Here is a 13,190-nt window from a genome sequence, read left to right on the forward strand (position 1 = left end):
ATTTATTAATACATTGTCATGCTATTTGCTGAGTTTTCTACTTTAGTATACCAATTATCTTTCTGCTATACCAGCTTTGTCTCTCCATATTGTCTTTCTCTAATTATTTTTTTAAGATTTATTTATTTATTTGAAAGAGTTACACAGAGAGAGGAGAGGCAGAGAGAGGTCTTCCATACGATAGTTCACTCCTCAATTGGCCACAATGGCCGGAGCTGAAGCTAGGAGCCAGGAGCTTATGAGTCTCCCACATGGGTGCAGGGGCCCAAGCACTTGGGCCATCTTCTACTGTTTCCCCAGGCCATAGCAGAGAGCTGGATCAGAAGTGGAGCAGTCGGGTCTCAAACCGGCACCCATATGGGATGCTGGCACTGCAGGCAGCAGCTTTATCAGCTATGCCACAGTGCTGGCCCCAATAATTCAGCTTTAAGCTATGTGTAATCTGCTCATCACTCTACCATATAAATTAGTTCTAAATGCAAGCATTTGGCCTAGCAGTTAAATGCCAACATCCCATAATCAGAGTATCTGAACTTAATGCCTGCATCCAGCTCCTGACTTCAGCTTCCTCCTGAGGCAGACCCTAAGAGACAGCAGTGATGTCTCTTAGTGAGGTTACTGCCACCCACATGGAAGACCTCAATTAAGTTCTTGGCTTCAGGCTTCAGGCTTCAGGCTTCAACATGGCCCAGCACCAGAAGCTGCAACTGTTGCAAGCATTTACTGAATGAGACAGCCAATGGGAATTCTATTCCTCTCAAATAAATAAATAAGTTCTATAATAGTGTTGTTCTGTTTGTTTTTGACGCTTAATTCATTTTTATTTATTTGAAAGAGCAACAAAAAGAGAGACAGCAAGTGAGAGGGAGACATCTTCCATCCGCTGGTTTGCTCCCCAAATGCCAGCAACAGCAGGGACTGGACCAGGGTAAAACTAGAAGCCTGGAACTACTCCAACCAAGGTTGAACACATGGGTGGCCCGGACTCAAGTACCTGAGTCGTTATCTGCTTAGTTTATCAACATTTGTGTTGATTCATTCACAGGAAGTTGGATCACAAGTGGAGGCAGGACTCGATCTCAGACACTCTGGAAATGGGATGTGGGCATCTAAGTGGCAGTTTAAGCCACTGGGCCACAATGCCTGCCCCTGTTGGTCCTAGTTCTTTAGCTTTATGACTTCCCTTTTCATTTCATTCTACTATTTGAGAGCTTATTATAACTGTGTCCTGTGTTTGCTAAATTCTTATATATACAAAACACTCTTGAAAAATTTTGTTGTCCTTTTTGATTGTATTTTTTTCTAAATTATGTTCTTTCCCAGTCTTTGTTATTTCTTATTTGTTACTAATTATTGATTTATTTGCTATTTCATGCCTACACAGCCATCACATAGCCACAACATCTCTTTTCATGCTAATTAACATGAGTTTCATACAGATTTTCTGTTTTGCTAATGTGGGTGGATTTTCTTTACTGCTTTTGCATCTTATCTAGAACTTACTTCATTTGTTTCCAAGATGCCCATTTTATGTATTTTTTAATTCAAAAAATCTATTTACTTACTGGAAATGGTCAAAGCAGGAAAGGCAGTAATGCATTTTGTTTTTTAAATAATTGTGGTCTTCTACTCATAAGCTCCATTACATCAAAAGAACAAGGTGGGCTTAACATCTCACTTAAGGTCATTCAGCATTATCAGTTTTCAAAGAAATAAATCAATCTGCCTTAACAAACTGCAATCATGCTAATGAAATTTGAATCTTCTTTAAGGGTCATGGCTAAAATCCAAACTGCAGGACAATGTTCTGAAAACCTGGAATATAAAATGTTGAGTTCCACTTAGCTATTCAGTGTCTTCATCATCATCTCCAATGTCATCAAACTGGATTTCACCACCATCTCCAGGACCAAATGTATCGGTTTCATTGATTTTTGCATGCTCTGGAAGCTTGCCATATGCCTTCAGACTTCCAGCTTCATCTGCATTGTATTTTAAAATTACGTTAGCTTTGTTATCCTGATAGTCTTGAAGACCAACCTTTTTAATGTCTGAGATATTTATCCAAACCTTTTTTTTTTCAATTTCTCTCTGATGTGACACAACCTCTTTACACCATCAAAACACATTTCTTCTAATCGTCCATTTCCCAGCATTTTGATTACTTGAACACAATCTTACCCATCCTCTGAACACCAGCTCTCTTTTTTCAGATTCATTCTCGCTCTTATCTCTGTGCTGTTTTATCTCCTGATCCTTCTTTACCTTCATTCTTCGGTTTGGCGGTGACAGTGGCCTCGTAGTGTTTCTAATTTCCTTCTAGACAGCTGTGGTGGTGGCAGCGGCAGCGATGACTTCTCCGAGGGGCATGAGGAATGGCCAACAGGAGGGAGCACATGGATGAGGCAAGCGCTGACCAAGCAGCATGCACGGGAGTCTCGCCGCCGAGTTCTTCCCAGATCCTTATTTTATGTATTTTAATATCTCTGAAATTTTTATGCACATAGCAGTTTAACTGGCCGAATTTTTTCATTATTTTATTTTATTTTTCTATTTAGGCTGCAGTATGAAAATACAAATCTACTTTCCATATACTTCCAACTCCAAAACCACCTCTCATGTTCACTTATCCTATTCAATAGAGAAAATCAAGTCCATCAAATGTCCTCAACAAATTCACAAAACTCAGAATTCCCAGATCCTTCCCTCTGGCTACAATAGACAAGGGATGCCTCCTACCTCAGGCTATTCCCCTCCACTGTTTTCTGAATCCTGCTCTTAACATTCATGGGTCTTTACACTCTTGCCTTTCTACTGATGTCTTCCCATCAAGTTTGATGTCAGCTCAACCTACATCACTGTTTAAGAATAAATAAGTAAACTCCCTCGCTGTTAAATTAATTTTTCTCCTTCAAAACCAGACTTATTTGCTCAACTCTGACTTTCTTTTTCTTCTTCTTCTTTTTTTTTTTTTTTTTTTTTGACAGGCAGAGTTAGACAGTGAGAGAGAGAGAGACAGAGAGAAAGATCTTCCTCCCGTTGGTTCACCCTCCAAATGGCTGCCACAGCCAGCTGGCACGCTGCGCTGATCTGAAGCCAGGAGCCAGGTGCTTCTCCTGGTCTCCCATGCGTTGTGCAGGGCCCACGCACTTGGGCCATCCTCCACTGCCTTCCCAGGCCACAGCAGAGAGCTGGACTGGAAGAAGAGCAACCGGGACAGAATCTGGCGCCCCAACTGGGACTAGAACCCAGGGTGCCGGTGCCGCAGGCGGAGGATTAGCCAAGTGAGCTGCGGCATTGGCCTCAACTCTTTATCCCTATTCTTTATAAAGTACCTAGTCTCAGGTATTTTGTTATAACAGCAGAAAATGGACTGAACCAGAAAATTCACATCAAGAAGTAGATTTACTGCTATACAAAGACTTCAAAATGCAAAAGCAGCTTTGGAACTGTGTAGTGTGCAGTGGATGGAACAGTTCTGAAGTAAATTTTGGAAAATGCTTGTATTGCCATGAATGAAGCATTAAGGGTGATTTTAGTTCATAAGAAGAGAAATCTAGACAAGGCCTGGAACTTCTCAGAGATTACCTAAATGGTCAGGACCAGCATGTGGGTAGAAATGTACACTGGAAATCCCACTTTGATGGGAGTCTCAAAGGATACTGAGGAACAAGGTATTAGAAATTGTAGAAAAGACCATCCTTGTTACAAAGTTGCAGAAAGCTTCACTATTCTGACCATGCTATAGTACATAATGGAATGCAAAACTTAAGAGCAATGAACCAGGATATTTGATGGATGAAATTTATAAGCAGCCAGCATTCAAGTTGCTGCATGCCTATTTACAGAAAAATGAGAGAGCAAAGATGATTTACAGCTAGAAACTATTCTTAAAAGGAAAACAAAATGGAAAGATTTAGGAAATTCTCAGCCTTGCCATGTTGTTGGCAGTAGAGGGATGAGTGCAGGTCCCCAGATGGATTTATTCCAGCAACACACAAGAATTTAAAGCAGAGACATAGATGGAGTGCAAGAATGGGAGCAGAATTTATTTAAAGTGGTAGAGATAAAACATACTCAGAAGTGAATGCAGCAACCTCATGAAAGAGAATCACCCCCACCGCAGTTCACTGGCACTTTTTATTGGTCAGAGAGTGGTGCTCTAACTGAACATAGATATGGGGTGAGGTCCGGGTGGGGTTCAGTGCATGTGGTGATCTCTGAGAAGGTTTCATGGCATCTCCACGTGGAGTTCAGCACACACATGTCATCGTGGTGTCTTTGGCACAACGGAGGAGGCTCAGGTGCAACACAGGAAATTGGCTGTGCTAAATTGGCACTGTAGGGATGGAGTTTTAATGGTGCATGGCTAAGGCACAGAGACTGCTGTCAAGCTCTCAACTCCATTGTTCAATAACTAGCTCCCTACCTAGCTCATGTCAGCCATATGGTGGAGAATGAAAGCCTTTCCAGGAGAGGAAATCAAGGGTGTGGCACAGCAGCAACCCTTAGCTAAAGAGCTTAGTACTAATAGAAGGGATCATCAAAACAATGGGAGAAAGACCTCAAAGGAATTTCACAGATCTTCCAAGCTGCCTCTCCCACCATAGGCCCAGAACTCTAGAAATGAAGAATGGGAGCCAGCCTGGGGTGCCTTCCAAGGGTTTGCTGCTCAGAGCTGTCTGGCACACCAGTCTTTGCATTCCAATGCCATTCTCTTTGGCCATCCTAACTGTGGCTCAAGCAGGCCCAGGTAGGTATTGTTCAACCGACTGCTTCCGGGGACAGAAGCCATAAATCTAGGCAGTGTCTACACGGTGCTAATTCTGCAGGCACACAGAATCTAAGAGCCATGGAAGAAAGGAAGCTTCTATCTGGATTTCAAAGGATGTCTCAGACACGCTGGATATCCAGGTAGAAACTTCTTGAATGGGCAGAGCTACCATAGACAGCCCCCAATAGAGCAACGATGGGGTCAGAACTGTCTGTCGCAATACCTTGTGCAGCCAGAAGGACGGGACCACCACTGAGACTCTAGGACTGTAGAACTACCCGCCTGCAACACAGGACTTCAGCCTGTGAAAACTGAAGCATGGGCTGAGTCCAGAAAAGCCATGTGGGTAGGGCTGACCAATGTGTCCAGGAAGTGGGGCATGGAGTCAGGGAAGATTATTCTGTAGGTTTGAGATTTTGTGATTTTTCCCTGTTGCATTTCAGACTTTCGTATGGCCTGATATGACTTTCTTCATGCCTATTACCAGTTTTACTGCAATCATCTCCAACTCTCTGTCCAATGCAATTTCACTAAATTTCAAATCTGATCATGCCACATCCCATGCCCCTTAAAATCTTTCATTAATTGACCATGGTCTATGGAATAGCCTTTACACACCTCAACCTAACATAAATGTGCCTTCATGATCATGGTCTCTGAATACTTCACATTCCTCTCATGCCTCACATTACAATCCAGTCAAGCTGAGATGTTTACACTTCAGTAAAAATAACCAGATTTCCATACATTATTCCATTTACCTTGATCATTCTTGCTCCTCTCTTTGGCCTAACTAGCTCCTAATCATCTTTCCCCTGTCCACGTGGAAGTTCCTTCTTCCAGAAAGCCTCCTTAAATTCTCAGTTTCAAGTTAGGTGTTCCCCTCCAAGTACTCTCACAGAACTCGACTATCCCTTAATACATTTTACTATAGCAGAATTGCTTTTTCATTTCTCTACAAGCTAAACGTTAAGCACCATGAGAACAAGTGTGTTGCATTTTTTTGTTCACAATTCCCAACCTCTAGAAAGAATATATCTTGAATGACAACATATTCTGAATGATTGAATCCAGACCTCGGGAGAAGAATTTAGTTTTGCAATAAAGAGAAGCAAACATATAAACATTTAACTAAAAACACCTCTTTCTTGAGGATAAGGGAAGACTAAAAGAATATATGCCTTGCTTTCGTTAGCTCTTAGCAAAAAATATTATATTTAATTATCTGACACAACCAATATTTGACCAATTTGCTGGTTCAATTTCCAGCTTCTCCACTTCCAGTCTAGCTTCCTGTTAATGCATCCTAAAAAACAGTAGATCATGGCTTAAGTACTTGGGTCCTTGTCATGCACCTGGGAGACGCAGATGGAGTTCTGGGCTCCTAGCTTCAGCCTGGCCCAATCCTGGTTGCTCTGGGCTTTCAACGTGTGAAATAGCAAATGGAAAATCTGTTTCTCTCTCTCTCCTCTCCCCCACCCTCAGTTGCTTGGCTTTTCAAATAAATATAAATAAACATTTTAAGAATTATTTTATAAAAAATGAATATTTATCTTTTTTAAAAAAGATAGAGAGAGACATCTTCCATCCACTGGTTCACTCCCAAGATGGTTGCAACAGCCGAGACTGGGCCAGGCCAAAACCAGGAGCCAAAAGCTTATTCTAGTTCTCCCATAAGTGAAGCAGGGGCCCAAGCACTCAGGCCATCTTCGGCTGCTTTTTCCCAGGCCATTAGCAGGGAGCTGGATCAGAAATGGAGCAGCCAGGACAAGAACTGATGCCTATATAGGATTCAGCATTGCTAGGGGTGGCTTTACCCACAATGCTGCAATGCCAGTCCCTCAGTTTTATTTTTTAAACAATGTTTATTTTATTTTCTCATTCATTTTTTATTATATCTAAGAAAGGATACATCTTTGGAAGCAAGAACAGTAACTGGTTAACATACAAACTGCTCATAGACACCATAGACACTTCATATGCCAACCAGTGTTTAATAATTACTTGTAAAGATGTTCATGGTGACAGAAATGCAAAAATTTAGTTCCTTTACACGAATAAATAAATTCAGATTTGTTATTAAAACTCATTTTAATAACATGTCTTCTTTTTAAGATTGGTATGCTGCTACCCTATATATCAATAAATTCAAGAAATTTATAAAGAATGTAAGATATATTTTGTTTCCTATTTTGCCTAGAAAGAGATCACTAAATTTGATGAAAACTAGAGCTATTCTTTATTTCCTAGCACCCAAGAAAATTTCATGAAGCTATGTATTATTAACCTTAAATTTGCTTTATATCATCTCTTATTGTTAACACAATTACCTTTTATGCAGGTAGCTTCTGTATATTATAAACTAAACTAAAGCACTGAAAAAAAAAATGCTAGCACAATCAGGCAACGGTCAAGCTGGTTCATTCATATTCCAAAAGTTCCTTTTCATCCACCGGTGGTTTTTCTGCAGACATAATCTTCCACGTAAACAGTTTCATGCTAAATTGACATAATTCCAATACTACTGTTCGGTTTTGTCAATGGTATGGGATAAAATCCAGTCCTTTGGCAACTGATTGACTGGCTTGTTAACATTTTGCGTGGTTGTGCTATTTCAGTGTGACATAGCATTAGTCTATGATCAGGGCAAGCCTAGAAAGAATTCATTTGCTCTAAGGACTGAGCAATTTTCTTTTTCTTTTTTCTTTCTTTTTTTTTTTTCTTTCTTTTTTTTTTTTTTTTTTTGACAGGCAGAGTGGATAGTGAGAGAGAGAGACAGAGAGAAAGGTCTTCCTTTGCCGTTGGTTCACCCTCCAATGGCCGCTGCAGCCGGCGTGCTGCGGCTGGCGCACCGCGCTGATCCAAAGGCAGGAGCCAGGTATTTATCCTGGTCTCCCATGGGGTGCAGGGCCCAAGCACTTGAGCCATCCTCCACTGCACTCCCGGGCCACAGCAGAGAGCTGGCCTGGAAGAGGGGCAACCGGGACAGAATCCGGCGCCTCGACCAGGACTAGAATCCAGTGTGCCGGTGTCGCTAGGCAGAGGATTAGCCTGTTTTGCCACGGCACCGGCCCAACAACAAATTATTATTATGGAAACTTTCTTCTTATAGTCTTCTGCTGGGCAGTTTGAGTTCTTGGACTAAATTATCACATTATATATTTAGCTCAGAATGGTAGCTTATGAAACAGAGCTCTTTTCTGTCTTTGCCTACTTTTGATTGGTGCACAGATTGCAAGCACTCAGAAAACATTTGTTGAATTAATTAATGAAAAAAAGTATTGGTCAGCACCATGGCTCACTAGGCTAATCCTCCTTCTGCGGTGCCGGCACCCCAAGTTCTAGTCCCGGTTGGGGCACCAGATTCTGTCCCAGTTACTCCTCTTCCAGTCCAGCTCTCAGCTGTGGCCTGGGAGTGCAATGGAGGATGGCCCAAGTGCTTGGGCCTTGCACCCGCATGGGAGACCAGGAAGAAGCACCTGGCTCCTGGCTTCGCGTTGGTGCATCTCGCCAGCCGCAGTGCACCGGCCATAACGGCCACTTGGGGGGTGAGCCAACGGGAGGAAGACCTTTCTCTCTGTCTCTCTCTCACTGTCTAACTCTGCCTGTCAAACAGAAACAGAAACAGAAACAGAAACAGAAACAGAAGCAGAAAGAAAGAAAGAAAGAAAGAAAGAAAGAAAGAAAGAAAGAAAGAAAGAAAGAAAGAAAGAAAGAAAGAAAGAAAGAAAAAGTCAGCCAGCATTGTGGTGCAGCAGGTTAAGCTGCTGCCTGCGATGCCAGCATTCCATATGAGCACCAGTTCTAGTTGCTGCTCTGCTTCCAGTACAGCTGCCTGCTAGTGCCTAAGATGGCCCAAGTTGGGTCCTTGAACCCTGTGTGAGACCTGGATGGAGTTCCTGGCTCTTGACTTCAACTTGGCCCAGCTCCAGCGATTGTGGCCATTTGGGAAGTGAACCAGTGGATGGAAGATGTCTGTGTATTTCCTTCTCTCAGTCACTGTGTCTTTCAAGTAAAAAGTCTTAAAACAAAGATTTACAAAAGAGAACTCTTAAAAAATTTAAAAATATTAAAAAAAAATTTTCGGCTGGCGCCGTGACTTAACAGGCTAATCCTCCGCCTTGCGGCGCCGGCACACCGGGTTCTAGTCCCGGTTGGGGCGCCAGACTCTATCCCGGTTGCCCCTCTTCCAGGCCAGCTCTCTGCTATGGCCCGGGAAGGCAGTGGAGGATGGCCCAAGTCCTTGGGCCCTGCACCCGCATGAGAGACCAGGAGAAGCACCTGGCTCCTGGCTTTGGATCAGCGAGATGCGCTGGCCGCAGCGGCCATTGGAGGGTGAACCAACGGCAAAGGAAGACCTTCCTCTCTGTCTCTCTCTCTCACTATCCACTCTGCCTGTTAAAAAAAAAAAAAAAAGATTAAAAAAAATTTTTTTTTCAAAAAGAAAAGAGTATCAGCAGTTGCCCATCTTATCCATACAAAACATTTTCTTTATAGAAAATCTGACCAGGGCCGGCGCTGTGGTGCAGCGGGTTAATGCCCTGGCCTGAAGCCCTGGCATCCCATATGAGTACTGGTTCTAGTCCCGGCTACTCCTTTTCTGATCCAGCTCTCTGCTATGGCCTGGAAAAGCAGTGGAAGATGACCCAAGTGCTTGGGCCCCTGCACCCATGTGGAGATCTGGAAGAAGCTCCTGGCTCCTGGCTTCTGATCGGCGCAGCTCCTGCTGTTGCGGCCATCTAGGGGGTGAACCAGCAGATGGAAGACATCTCTCTGTCTCTATCTCTCTATATAACTCTGTCTTTCAAATAAATAAAATAAATGTTAAAAAAAAAAAAAAAGAAAAAGAAAATCTGACCAGGTACATTTAATGTGACAGGATCTCCCAACATAAAGGCTTTAGTTTTTAGGACTGATAAAAGCACTTTTAGCTTCTATAATGATTTGAGTTCAAGATAGTGGTTTCCAAACCTTGGCAAGCATCAGAATCACCTGGAAGACTAGTTAGAAAGATTTTTTGAGCCCCAGAACTAGAGTTTCTGTTCAGTAGGCGTCTGAGAATCTGCATTTCTTTTTTTTTTTTTTTTAAGATTTATTTATTTGAGAGGTAGAGTTAGAGATAGAGAAAAAAGTCTTTCACCCATTGATTCACTCCCTAAATGTTTGCAATGTCTGGAGCTGGGTCATTCCAAAGTCAGGAACCAGGAGCTTCTTCCAAATCTCCCATATGGGTGCAGGGGCCCAAGCATTTGGGCCATTTTCCACTGTTTTCCCAGGCCATAGCTGGATCAGAAGAGGATCAGCCAGCACTACAAACAGAGCGTAAATGGGATGCCAGCACAGCAGACAGTCTTAGCCTACCACACCACAATATAGGCCCCCAAGAATCTGCATTTCTAACAAGTTCTTAAGAAAGTTGATATGACTCGTCCAAAATACTTTGAAAACTGTGAATCAAGGTAACCAGACTACTTAAGAAGAATCATCTTTATTTTGTTGATATGTGCTGCAAAAAAAAATCATGCTTACAAGCAGTAGATTTCTTGCACAAGCAGCACAACTTATCAGCTCTCTGAAAATTACATCGTCTCTATTATCCCATATGCAAGCCAGCTAACAATGTCATTTTACTTCAAGTAGAACTGTCTATAAGCTGGTAAGAAGAAATTCTCCAAGTATCTCATTCTTCTGATATTACAAGATTGCCCAAAAATTATTAGCTTTAATTTGCTTTTCTAGGCATGATTTCTTTTTTTTTTTTTTTAAGATTTATTTATTTGAAAGGCAGAGTTTATAGAGGGGCAAAGAGAGGGAAAGAGGTCTTCATCTGCTGGTTCACTACGCAGATGGCCACAACAGCCAGAGCTGCACTGATCCGAAGCCAGGAGTCAGGAACTTCTTCCAGGTCTCCCATGAGGGTGCAGGCACAGGGGCCCAAGGACTTGGGCCTTCTTCTATTGCTTTCCCAGGCCATAGCAGAGCACTGGATTGGAAGTGGAGCAGCCAGGACTCGAACCAGTGTTCATATGGGATGCCGGCACTGCAGGCGGCAGCTTTACCTGCTAAGCCACAACACCGGTCATAGGAATGATTTCATATACTAGGTTTAGATGCCCTCCACATTTCAAGGCTATCTAGATAACTTTTGTCATGGAAAGCATTAGAAAACTAGTTGCTTTCAACAAGCTGAGGTATGTATGGTAGGTACATTTAAAGTAAACACCACCAAATAGTAATAACAAGATATATTTCACAAAATTTTGGTGCATTGACAAAAACTAGATTACAGGGATAGTGTTAAAGTTTCTAGCTTCATCTCTGCAGCCTAATCAGTGGGACATAGTACTCCTTGTTAAGGATTTTGCAGATTCCTTATAAAGGCTAAATAGCATTCATCATTTAGTAAACACACTTCCTCTTGCAGGTTTTGGAAGCATAAGCCTATTAATGCTTTTTAAACTAAAGAAGTGTTAAATGGCTGCTCTAGTGAGAATTCTAAAAAGTAATTAAAGAACAAAAGTCCAGTAAATTTACTAATCCACACACCTTTATCCGAAATATAGTACTTTCTTTTGAAGCCTTATGTATCTCAATAGACAAATGAAGTACAGAATTGTGGATTTAGTGCAGTTAGTGAATCAACAGGATCTCCAACATGAGTGCAAGTTGAAGGGGAGGAGAATACCTGAAGGAAGAAGTTCATTTTGCTTTATTCCCCCCCAAAATTACCAGGAAGGGCCACAGCTCTGCATTAGCCATACCAGCACTTGCTCAGAAGAGTCCTGTCCCCTCCCACCAAGGAGGAAGTGCTGAACAAGAAATGATTTACTTCAGACACTGCCAAGGCCAAGCATCTAAAGACTGGTTCAGGTTGCACATCCAGCAAGGAAGCAGGCTCGGGGCAAGTGCAAGCATCTTAGGAAAGCACAGGAAGGCTTTTTGACAGCCTCAGTAGGGGATTTTCTCAAAAAGATTTGCAAGATGCCAAGTTAATCTTGAGGCTTCTTGCCTCACCTCCTTTTATGTCCTTCCCTGAGCAGTTCTTGTATAAACTTGTCCTCAGGATGTCTTTCCGCCTCCTATAAACTCCCACCTCTGGGTAGTCTTGGCACCTCTACCTTACCCTGAGGCTCTTGAATTACTTGCCCATTTCCACATTTCTGTGCTTAAAAACCTCCCTTCAAGGCACAGGATGAAAGATATACTACATTCTCCTCTCTGAGTCAGACGGAGATAGTAGTCATTTCTAGGCCAAATGGCCTTTCACTTGGGCCCTATCCCCTTATCCCAGAAGACCTTCCTCCCCTCTGAAATCAACTACCTTGACAATTGGTCCCTTAGCAATGGCCAAGTAAGAGACTCGATCTTTTGAAGAACTAGTTTCAAGACCATTTTTATTTGGAGCAAAACTCTGAACTAAGCAGAGGGGTGGCAGTGTGGATATATCCAGGATACCATGCTGTGAGTTGTCCCTCTCCAGGGCCTGCTGGTTACCAAAATCTATCTTGGTCTGATCAGGCTGATAGAGCAAAACCATAAACCAGGGAGCTTAAACAAAACACATTTATTTCCCATTTTTTGGGATACGGATAGGCTGAGAATTTTCCAAATATTCAAGTTCTGGTCCTGGCCTTACTTAACAATTCCTTCTTTAATTCCTCTCTCTCATCTCACAGTTTATAAGAACTCAGGAGGAATAAAACCATTTCTTCAATACTTTGCTTAGTAATCTCCTCATTGTTTGTAACTTCAACACTTCACAAAAACTAGATCATAAAATCATAATGCAGCCGGATCATTTGCCACATTATAACAAGGATTGCCTTTCCTCCAGGTCCCACTAACATATCCCTCACTTTTATCTGACACCTCACCATATTTGACCTTTAGTATATATTTATACTAATATCTGTTCATGATTATTTATGTATTTTCTAAAAAAAAAAAAAACAACACTTTATTTCTAGCTCACCTCTTTTCTTTCTCAGCCCTCACCAGAACTACCCTGAACATCATATTCCTAGCACACACCTCAAAACCATCCTGCACTTCCAAGCACCATCTTGTACTTTGCCTTCCAAGCACCAGAATCTCTCCTTCCCAGCAAAGCCCCATCGTTAGATGGGGTTTTACTTTGTTCTTTTTGCCACAGCTCCTGAATAACAAAAAGTTGTTCATTTGCCACATGAAAACACACTTGTCCTTCCCTATCCAACCTAAATACTCTTTTTTTTTTTTTTTGACAGGCAGAGTGGACAGTGAGAGAGAGAGACAGAGAGAAAGGTCTTCCTTTATCGTTGATTTACCCTCCAACGGCCGCCACGGCCGGCGTGCTGCGGCCGGCGCACCACGCTGATCCAAAGCCAGGAGCCAGGTGCTTCTCCTGGTCTCCCATGGGGTGCAGGGCCCAAGGACT

The 13,190-nt window shown here is 42.4% G+C and overlaps 1 pseudogene; it reads right to left on the reverse strand.

Moving 5' to 3' along the window:
* Positions 1–1,845: 1,845 nt before the first annotated feature.
* On the reverse strand, positions 1,846–12,889 carry LOC133766295 (eukaryotic translation initiation factor 1A, X-chromosomal-like; annotated as a pseudogene).
* Between the last annotated feature and the right edge of the window lie 301 nt (positions 12,890–13,190).

This window comes from Lepus europaeus, chromosome 9, assembly GCF_033115175.1.
Source record: "Lepus europaeus isolate LE1 chromosome 9, mLepTim1.pri, whole genome shotgun sequence".
Taxonomy (NCBI): Eukaryota; Metazoa; Chordata; class Mammalia; order Lagomorpha; family Leporidae; genus Lepus; species Lepus europaeus.